The sequence below is a fragment of the Cupressus sempervirens genome, chromosome 5 (genome assembly GCF_028749045.1).
Source record: "Cupressus sempervirens isolate cs-2001-9-10 chromosome 5, ASM2874904v1, whole genome shotgun sequence".
Classification (NCBI taxonomy): domain Eukaryota; kingdom Viridiplantae; phylum Streptophyta; class Pinopsida; order Cupressales; family Cupressaceae; genus Cupressus; species Cupressus sempervirens.
In genome coordinates, this window is record NC_143122.1 from 640,381,199 (window position 1) to 640,393,816 (window position 12,618).

The window sequence follows — 12,618 nt, forward strand, 5'->3', positions numbered from 1 at the left end:
CAAACTAGTCAACCCAAAAACCCAAAACAGATAGTATAGAGAAAACACAAGATGGAAGCACATGTTTGTGTTTGCTAAAATATCATAGTTGAATTAAGTATAGAGGTTTCAATTTTTGTTTTGGATTTGAAAATCAAGTGAGGAAATGCTTATACATTCTTCTCTAACTCATATATATTTGTTTTGATAAAAGTTCCTTCCCATAACTCCTAGAAATTAATTTCCTACATACTTTAAGAATATACGTTATTTAGGTAAAGACACCCCCCCCCCCCCTTAATGCTATCTAATCTTTATTAAATTTAATTAATTATATCTAAATTAAAATTCATGTTGATAATTAAACGATTTAAATCACTATTTAAAAATTAATATTATTAAAGACTTAATTAATAACCACCTGTATATATACATATACATACATATACATACATACATACATACATACATACATACATACATACATACATACATATATATATATATATACATATATATATATATATATATATATATATATATATATATATATATATATATATATATATATATATATATATATATATTTATATAATTACAAATGTTATATGCATAAATTTTATAATTGATTGATTAAAGGCGCGAGTTTCAGAACTGTACCCGCCCTACGACTGTGGTCGCTATCTTTCATATATTTATCCACACTGCGGTTCAAAAAATAAAATATCCTCATATATGTGAGGTGCCGTTCAGACTTGCTGACATAGGCCTGCAACAATACACTATCGTAGAGCTTGCGACAATAGTGCTACTGGCCTCTGCTATATATATAGTGGGGTGGGGGTATGGGTTCGTCCCTCCCCACCCATTTAAATTTGCAAATTTTTTTTTTGTTTAACTTTTTCAAAAATGTTTCTCCCATATGCAATTTGGTTTTATTTAATAAATATTTTCTCACTGTGATTTTTAAATAAGCAACATTTAATTATATATATATATGTCTGTATATGTATATATATATATATATGAATATGTATATATATTTATATATATATATATATATATATATATATATATATATGTATATATATACACATAGATTGTTACTGAGCATTACAACATCTTTTTTATAATAAACATATATATATATCTATATATGTATATATGTACATATATACATACATATATATGTACATATACACATATATATATGTATATATATGTATATATGTACATATATATATACATATATACATATATACATATATGTATATGTATATATGTATATATATACATATATAGATATATATGTATAGATATACATATATGTATATATATGTATATATGTACATATATGTATATATGTATATATATATGTATATATATACATATATACATATATTTATACGTACACACACACACACACACACACACACACACAGAGATATATGCAGATTTGTATACTTTAAAAAGAGAACATATACATAGTTTTTAAACAAAAAAGGGCTTTCCAATTGTATACATTAAGATTTTTTTTTTTAAATAATTGTTATCTAAATTTACCCATTAATTCTTTTAAATAGGTTTGTCCACAAGCATCTGAAAACCCTAGCCCCATAGTTTCCTCAGATCTACGCATATGAGACTTTCTCTTATAGAATTTAACTACCCATGACAAAATGCATACAACCAAGATATTCAACATATGAAAATCCATAGAAAGCATTCAGAGGACATGTAGAAGACACAAAGTGCAAGAACTGAATATAACATATGCAAAAATCACGAGTGTCTACCTAGACACTGATGCTAAATCACTTCTCCTCAGAAACTATAGAGCAAGCTCCTTCCTTCTCCAACATTATCAGGTCTTCCAAACATGCTCCCCAAGCTTCTAGGAGTGCCTGAATATAAAGAACTCTCAGGAAGCACCTAGAATGTCTCCAAAAACAACCAGAAGATGAGATAAGTATTGACAACTAAGCACGAGCTTTTTTTTCAATCTTCTACATGAGTCACAAGGTTGTAGACACCATGTGCTTAATTTGTGCGCTAACTCCTGTGTTGTAGACATATGTGCATAACAAAGGTGTGCTTACTCCTAGGTAGACTTATAACTTTTATTTTAATTCTTTTGTTGATATTATTAATATTATTTATTATTATTAATTTTAATTTCTTTTATTTAATTATTTTCTCAATTAATTTCCCATTTAATTAATTAAAATCAAAATATCAAAATATCACAACATTATATTAATTTTCCCCAAAATAATTAAATTATTAATTAAATCTTTTAATTTTAGACTTAATTAATAGAAAATTCACCAAAGAACTCCAAAATAAAATATGAAAACCCATCATAGAACAATCCATACAAAATCAGTCTAAAGGGTTAAAAATCATGAATTATGCCATCTGACATATTCGGAAGCTAAAATATCTTGGATACTTTACCTACCTTTCTAGGAAAAATGGTTTAAGGGTTTAGGATTTGGACTTGAGAATTTATCTACCCTCTCTTACGATTGAGATAGTGTGATAGGGTATGCTCATCCTGGAAATTCAGGGAAGTTGATACTCGGTACCTGCAACCTATGTAAAATCCATGCATGTACATATTATATATATATATATATATATATATATATGCTAAGCTAAATAGGCAATGGCAGGAAGTGGTGCATCGTGTAGATCCTGACTAGCAGGTGACTATGACTCCCTTCTTTAACCACATCAGAAATGTCATACAATAAAAGAACAAACATGCACACCATACACATGCAAGTATGAGGTAAGTATCCATAAAAAAAAACATGTGATAATAAACCATTTAACTAATCGTCATAACTAAAAGTTATGTAATAATCATCATGCATACATGAAATGCAGAGTCTAAGTAATATACATATATCAATTGAATCCAAAGCACAATATCTGATAGTCTCAAAACAATGCTAGTCTAATAAAGTTCAACCATGATAGCAACAATATATCTAGAAAAATGTGAACGAGGGCAGGCACTACATCCATCCCCCCTAGGATTAGGCTTATTCCTGGAAGCCTACAAACAAGTAGGGATAAAACTCATGTAATTTATCTACATCCTCCCATGTAGCTGAAGAGTCGTCAGTAGGGTCCCATTGAACCCTTACCTGCTCTATGGTTTGACCCCTGAGGGTCAACTCCCACTACTCTAGAATATGTACCAGCTCCAAAGCCAGCTACCCATCCTCTACCTGCAATGCATTCCAATCAAGAACATATACTATATCAGGGATATACTGCCTAAGTACTGAAACATGGAAAACATCATGAATGAGAGCTAGGCTAGGTGGTAAATTAAGGCGATAAGCAACTGGGCCAATCCTCTCAAGAATCTCAAATGGTCCCACGAAGCAAGGTGCTAGCTTTTAACCCTTTTCGTATTGGATTGGACTCTTCTGCAGATGCACTCTCAAGAAAACTTTATCTCCCACAGAAAAACTGCCTATCTATCCTATGTGCATTAGCATACTTTTTTACGTATCCTATGTCGTAGTCAAATGCTCGTAGATATGCATTACCTATTGCTCCATATCACGAAGCATCTTAGGACCCAATAGGATGCAATCCTCATGACTGTCCCAACTCAAAGGTGTAAAAAAAGGATTTCCATATAAAGCCTGAAATGGTGCCATGCCAATAGAAATATGATATTTTTTGTTGTAGGCAAATTCCACTAGGTAAAGATAATCCTCCCAATGTGTCTGCCTATCCATCACATACATCCTTAACATATCTTCCAAAACCTGATTCACCCTCTCTTTCTGACCATCTGTCTCTAGGTGATATGTCGAACTAAAATTCAGTTGTGCTCCAAGGTCATGCTGTAGTGATGTCCAGAATTCAGATGTGTATACAAGATCCCTATCTAAAATGATCTTACGGGGAATACCATGTAGTCTCACAATATCATGCATGAAGACATTAGCTATAGAAGCTGCTATGTAGGAAGACCAGATTGGTGAAAAATGTGCCACCTTAGTCAACCAATCAATGGTGATCATGATAGCATCATGAAGATGAGTAGTCATAGGTAATCCTACTATGAAGTCCATAGAGATGATGTCTCATTTCCATGAAGGAATGAGATTTGGTTGCAAAAGTCCTGTCGGATGCTGGTGTTCTACCTTGACACTCTGACACTCAAGACATCTAGCACATAATCAGCAATGTCTTGCTTCATCCCAGACCAAAAGAATAAACATCACAAATCAGCATGCATCTTCTTGACACCTAGATGTGTCAAGTAAGGTGCATGATGAGCTTTTGCTAAAATCAAGGTGCGAAGCTCATCTAGTAGTGGCACATAAATCCTTCTTGAATGTCTCAAAAGACCATTTGATTCTAGGACATAGCCTAAAAACTTTCCCTCCAAGGTTTCCCTAAATCTATTTCTCTGCACACCTCTTGGTACCAAGAATCTGTAGGAAGTACCTGAAGAATTTGACTCCTCAAATCAACAATAAGAGTCATATATGATATCACATGTCTCCTATGACTTAAAGCATTTGCCACCACATTCTCCTATCCTTGAATGTACTTTACCTTGAAGTCATACTCACATAAAAATTCCACCCATCACCTCTAGCAAGCATTCAAATTAGGTTGAGTGAAAATGTAGTGAAGACCACGATGATCATTATGTAGCTTGAATCTGTGCCCCAACAAGAAATGTCTCCACCTTGTCAAAGCATGAACTACCACTGTTAACTCAAGATCATGTGTAGGATAATTTAGCTTGTGATCCTTGAGCTTGCATGATTCATATGCAATCACCTATCCATTCTGCATCAAAACCACTCCAATTCCTTCAAGGGAAGCATCTGTACATACCATGAAATCACCTTTTGGATCAGGTATTGCTAAGATTGGTGCATTGGTCAAAAGCTCCTTGAGCTTCCCAAATGCTTCCTCACATTTCTTCATCCATATAAATTTTTTTCCTTTCCTCTAAAGGGAAGTGATAGGATGTGCTATTCTGGAGAAGTTTTGGACAAATCTATAATTATAACTAGATAGATCCATGAAACTATGAATCTCTGACACATTAGTCAGTGTGGGCCAATCTACTATTGCCTAGATCTTTGTAGGGTCTACAGAAATACCATCACCTAAAATGACATGCCCTAAATAATGAATCTTTGATTTGAAGAATTCACACTTAGCTGCATTGGCATAAAGTTGATTGTCTCTCAAGAATTGCAAAACCAATCACAGGTTTTCCGCATGCTCCTTCTGAGACTTAGAATATATCAATATGTCATCAAGGAACACAAATACAAACCTATCAAGATAATATTGAAACTCCTCATTTATCAAACTCATGAAAATTGATGGAGCATTAGTCAACCCAAAAGGTACCACTGTGAACTCATAATGCCCATAGCAAGTTCGAAAGGTGGTCTTGTGAATGTCAGCTTCCTTAATGCGAAGTTGATGGTATCTTGACTTAAGGTCAATCTTGGAGAATACTGTAGCTCCCTTGATTTAATCAAATAAGTCATCAATCCTTGGTAGAGGATACCTATTCTTTATTGTCACCTTATTCAACTATCTGTAATCAATACAAAGGTGCAAAGAACCATCTTTCTTTTCACAAAGAGCACTGGAGCTCCCCATGGTGACACACTAGGTCGAATGCCCCCTTTAGCCAAAAGTTCCTCTAGCTGAAGATGCAACTCACCCAATTCCTGAGTAGTCATACGATAAAGATCTTTAGAGATAGGCTCTGCTCCTAGAATAAGATTAATGCTGAAATTGATGTCCCTCTTCGGAGGCATGCCTGGAATCTCACTTGGAAAGACATCTACAAACTCCTCTTAAATTGGGTGATCTAAATTCTTCCTCACATGATCTTCCTCATCAAGCTCATTTACCATAACCACAAATATTTGACATCCCTTATGGAAACTCCGCTTCAATTGCATAGTAGAAAACCATCTATAGAGATATAGGCCTTGGTATTCCAACAATCTTCAGATCATTCCCTTGGTCATCCTGACACATAATAATCTTCTTCATGTAGTCTATACTAGCTCTATGAGATCCAAGCTAGTCCATACCCAAAACTACATCGTAGGAACCAAGAGGTATAACCCAAAGGTCAACTATAGTATCAAATCCTCCTATGCTAAGTCCACACTTATGAATTATAGAATCTGTGGAGACCTTAATGCTTGAGGCTAGTTCCACTTGCCAACCATAATGCATGCTACCATATAGCAAAAAGAGGCACATGTTTTGCAAATAGACTAAGTTCAATTTCAGTTTTGCCTATGTTTAGGTTTAAGTATAATTTTTAGTTTTGAAATCTAAGTGTTGCATATGCAAGTAATAGTTCAAGTTCTATTTCTACTTCACCTAGTTTCAAGTTTGTAAGAGATACACATAATAGTTCAAAGTCCTTGTTTTGTTCCAAAATACCCAGAGCTCCCAATGTAGAAACTTGGGCTCTGATACTAAATGTAACACCTCGCCAAGGGATCCAAAGAATTAACCTAAAGTTTCACTAAGTTTGGGAGCATTTTTTTTTTGAAACATGAAAGTTAAACTATTCACAACATACACATAGTAACGGAAGTAATAACAAGATTCAACTGAAAGTATACATAAACATACATAACAGGTTACATTCCTTAAGGATCCCTTAATGTTAAATCACTTCTAAATTAACTATTAATGATTCCATCTAACATCACATCCTCATGAAATAATAATAATAAGACCAATGTTCTTAAACAATGTACTTTGTTCCAAATATCCCTTAGTAAATTACATTTCAGAATGCTCAATCATGCACTGTACATGCCACAGGGTATGAAAGGCTTAAAAGAATATACATGTGCTAAATAAAGTACATCATCCTATTTTAATCCATGATGCAAGTGCAATAAAGTAAATGAAACTACATGTCATACATGATACATCATCGTAGAAGATATAAACATGTATTGTAAAAGATAACCATAAATCATAACACGTAATTATCTAAGTGCACAATTCCTCCCAACTGTAAATAGCATCATTAGACCATCATGGGCCCTAGCCATCCCTCCATGCATAACATCCCATGTCACTGAAGAGATCATCAGTATAATCATAGTAGGAATGTCACTCCTAAAACATACTACATCATATGCAGAAAGAAATCTATTCATGCAAAATAAAGCATAAGATAACATCATCTAACATATACTAATAATCAATATAAGGATACATGTCCACCATCATAATCCATGAATAGAATAAAGATAGATTCCAACAAAGAATGCATCAGCCATGGTGTCTCAAATGGATCTCAAATGGTAAGAGTGAAAAAAGCACTACCACCCGACCGCGTGAAACTTAAATGGCTTACTCCCACTAAGCTGAGGAGATAATCTCAAGTCCCAAATAGGCTATCAAATCCCATAGCACAAATACTTTCTAAGTCCAGGAAATCCTAAAAGTTTACTAACTCAAAGGTTCCAATCACAAACCGACATCTAATCTTAGAGCACAACAATGACATGTAGGAAACCTACTATGCAAGCGGGAAAGTGTCATCACATGGATCACACTAGAGTTACCCTAGTAGTCTCTCTATACACCCTGAACCCCTAGTGATCTCTATACGGCCACTAGTATCCTCTCATATAGACAAGGCATACTGCGAAATGCAAGGTTGCAACAAAGCGTTCTCTCTACTCCCATCCTAGTCTGTACTAGCACTCGAGGCATGGACGAGAACAAAAAATTATCTTATTAGGTTCATTTAAGTCAGTATTAGGTGTAATATTTTTACTTATTAAAACAACTTACAATGAGTTACCCTGATAGCCACTGAGGGACCCGACCCCCATTGCAAGCCACTTTTTGACACTACAAGTAGATTACCTACCCTAGGCTCATGGAATCATAAATCACAAAATCACCACAGTCCTATACAAGTGACTAGAAAAATACCAAAAGATAATCCAAATAAGAGCATGAAATCTCCATGAGCAATTGAAAAGAATCTATTGATAATCGTGAGCACAATAGTTCTCTATTGGCAATTGAAGGTATCACTGATAATCACAATATCCATTGGTTCTCAACAAGCAACCAAAAATTATCTTAAAATATTACTGATCGAAGACTCAAAAATGGTCGAGTCAAAACATGTCACATCATGACATCCTCAGGATCAAATAAACACTTCAGTCCCATCAAGGCAACTGGAAAGTAATCCAAATACAACTGATCGATAACTCATAAATGGTTACATAAGTCACAACTTATACAAGAAGACTGGAAACAATATCAATTAGTAAACCACACACACCATAGAGCATGCCTTCACATAACCATGGTTGGGTTTTAAAAAGATCGAGATCAAAAGACATCATCATGATATCACAATCACAACCCCTGAGCCTTTGGTAGACGTCCTATAACTAGTCAACAAACTAGTCAACCCAAAAACCCAAAACAGATAGCATAGAGAAAACACAAGATGTAAGCACATGTTTGCGTTTGCTAAAATATCATAGTTGAATTAAGTATAGAGGTTTCAATTTTCATTTTTTAATTTGAAAATCAAGTGAGGAAACCCTTATACATTCTTCTCTAACTCATATATATTTGTTTTGATAGAAGTTCGTTCCCATAACTCCTAGAAATCAATTTCCTAAATACTTTAACAATATACGTAATTTAGTTAAAGATGCCCCCCGCCCCCCCCCCCCCCCCCCTCCCTTAATGCTATCTAATATTTATTAAATTTAATTAATTATATTTAAATTAAAATTCATGTTGATAATTAAACAATTTAAATCACTATTTAAAAATTAATATTATTAAAACCTTAATTAATAACCACCTATATATATATATATAAATCTTAATTAATAACAATCTACACACACACACACACACACACACATATATATATGTATGTATGTATGTATGTATGTATGTATGTATGTATATATATATATATATATATATATATATATATATATATATATATGTATGTATATATATGTATGTATATATGTATATATATATATATGTATGTATATATGTATATATATATATACATACATATGTATATATACATATATACATACATATATATACATACATATATGTATGTATATATATGTATGTATATATATATATATATACATATCTATATATATATATATATATGTATGTATATATATGTATGTATATATGTATATATACATATGTATGTATATATATATATATACATATGTATATATATATATATATATATATATATATATATATATATATAAAATTACAAATGTTATATGCATAAACTTTATAATTGATTGATTGAAGGTGCAGGTTTCGAAATTGTGCCCGCCCTGCGACTATGGTTGTTGTCTTTCATATACGTATATATATATATATATATATACAAATGTTATATGCATAAACTTTATAATTGATTGATTGAAGGTGCAGGTTTTGAAATTGTGCTCACCCTACAAGTATGGTTGTTGTCTTTCATATACGTATCCACTCCGCAGTTCAAAAAAATACATCATCGTATATGTGGGTTGCCGTGCAAACCTATTGACGCAGGCCTACGACAATACACTATCGCAAAGCCTACAGTAGCAGTGCCCCTAGCCTCTGCTATATATATATAGTGGGGTGGGGGTACAAGTTCCTCCCTCCCCGCCCCTTTAAATTTGAATTTTTCTTTTTTGTTTAACATTTAAAAAAATGTTTCTCCCATATGTGATTCTGTTTTATTTAATAAATATTTTCTCACTGTGATTTTTAAATAAGCAACATTTAATTATATGTGTGTGTGTGTGTGTGTGTGAATATGCATATATATATATATATATATATATATATATATATATATATATATATATATATATGTATGTATGTATGTATGTATGTATGTATGTATGTATGTATGTATGTATGTATGTATGTATGTATATATATGTATGTATGTATGTATGTATGTATGTATGTATGTATGTATGTATGTATATATATATATATATATATATATATATGTATGTATATATATATATATGTATATATATATGTACACATATATATACACATATATAAACATGCAGATTATTACTAAGCATTACAACGTCTTTTTTTTATAACAAACACACACACACACACACACGTGTGTGTGTGTGTGGGCAAATTTGTACACTTTAAAAAGAGAACATATACATAGTTTTTAAACAAAAAAGGGCTTTTCAATTCTATAAGTTAAGAATTTTCCCTTAAAATAATTGTTCTCTAAATTTAACCATTAATTATTTTAAATAGGATTGTCCATAAGCATATGAAAACCCTAGCCCCATAGTTTTCTCAGATCTACGCATATGAGATTTTCTCTTATAGAATTTAACTACCCATGACAAAATGCATACAAGCAAGATATTCAACATATGAAAATTCTCAGAAAGTATTCAAAAGACACGAAGAAGATAGGAAGTGCAAGAAGTAAAAATAAGATATGCAAAAATCATGAGTGTCTACCTAGACACTGATGCTAAATCACTTCTCCTCAGAAACTATAGAGCAAGCTCCTTCCTTCTCCAACGTTCTTGGGTCCTCCAAACATGCTCCTCGAGCTTCTAGGAGTGCCTGAATATAAAGAACTCTCAGGAAGCACCTAGAATTTCTCTAGAAACAACCAGAAGATGAGATAAGCATTGACAACTAAGCACGAGTTTTTTTTCCAACCTTCTAGATGAGTCACAAGGTTGTAGACACCATGTGCTTAATTTGTGCACTAACTCCTGTGTTGTAGACATACGTACATAACAAAGGTGTGCTTACTCCTAGGTAGACTTATAACTTTTATTTTAATTCTTTTCTTGATATTATTAATATTATTTATTTATTTATTATTATTATTATTATTTTTAATTTCTTTTATTTAATTCTTTTCTCAATTAATTTCCCATTTAATTAATTAAAATCAAAATATCACAATATTGTAAAATTATATTAATTTTTTCGAAAATAATTAAATTATTAATTAAATCTTTTAATTTTAAACTTAATTAATAGAAAATTCACTAAAGAAGTCCAAAATAAAATATGAAAACCCATCAAAGAACAATCCGTACAAAATTAGTCTAAAGGGTTAAAAATCACGAATTATGTCATCCGACACATTCAAAAGGTAAAATATCTCAGATACTTGTCCTACCTTTCTAGGACAAATGGTTTAAGGGTTTAGGATTTGGACTTGAGAATTTATCTCCCTCCTCTTACCATTGAGATAGTGCGATAGGGTACACTTATCCTGGCAATTTAGAGAAGTCGATACCCAATACCTGCAACCTGCATAAAATCCATGCATGTACATAATATATATATATATATATATATATATATATATATATATATATATATGCTAAGCTAAACAGGCAATTCTAGGAAGTGGTGCATCATGTAGATCCTAACTAGTAGGTGACTACAACTCCCTTCCTTAACCACATCGGAAATGCCATACAATAAAAGAACAAACACGCACACCATACATATGCAAGTATGGGGTAAGTATCCATAAGAAAACACATGTGATAATAAACCATTTAACTAATCATCATAACTAAAAGTTATGTAATAATTATCATGCATACATGAAATGTAGAGTCTAAGTAATTTCATCACATATCAACTAAATCCATAACATTGTTATCTACCAAAATTGCACCCTGTTAAGTTGCAAAAAACTTAACCTTTTGGAGAAACATGAAAACATTCCAAGGTTGTGGGTAAACTGTGGTTAGAATGAACCTCTGATTTCTAGGCCGGCTTCCTATCTGGTAAATCACTTTATACTACCTGAAATTGATTCTTTTATGGAGGGAAAGGGAAGAAGGATAATAGAAAGTGAAAATCTAAATCCTAAGGGTGATGCACCAGAAAAAGTATCCTTAAGACCTAACAGATAATCAATTCATAATGAAAAAGTAAAAACAAAGCTCCTTTGCACAACTCAATAATCAGAATCCTTGCATCAATAACTGATAAGAAGGCTAAAATAACAATTTCTAAAAGGAGAATAAATTACTCACAATCCAAAAACTGCACTATAACACAACTTTCAACCTACAAAAAGACTGAAACAATCCTATAGAAGGCATCAACATGACACGCAAACACAGAAAAAGAGAAGGCACAACTAAAATTCCTGTCCAAAAGTGCTACAAATTTGTATATCTCTCTGAATAATGGGTTACAAAAGGATCTCTGCTCCTGTCCAGAAGTCTAAAAAAACTTACAAAAACAACAAGGCAGAGAAGAAAAAGAACCTCTACAAAATGAGCCTTCAACTCATACTTATGCACTTTTCATCCAATTGCATTTTGAAAGCCATAAATGCTAGGTCGGATTCAGCCCTTGAGGCCAAACTTGAGTCTTTGAAAAGACTTTAAAATGGTGTACAAAATAGCCTAAAAGGCATGGTCTGATAATATCATCAACTGCCCCTCATAAATGCAGCTATATCTCCAAGAAAACTTTCAAAAGTCTCCAAAATGCAATAACTTCCTAGCCTTCAAGTCTTATCAACACATGACTGATGTTATAACTTTGCAAAAA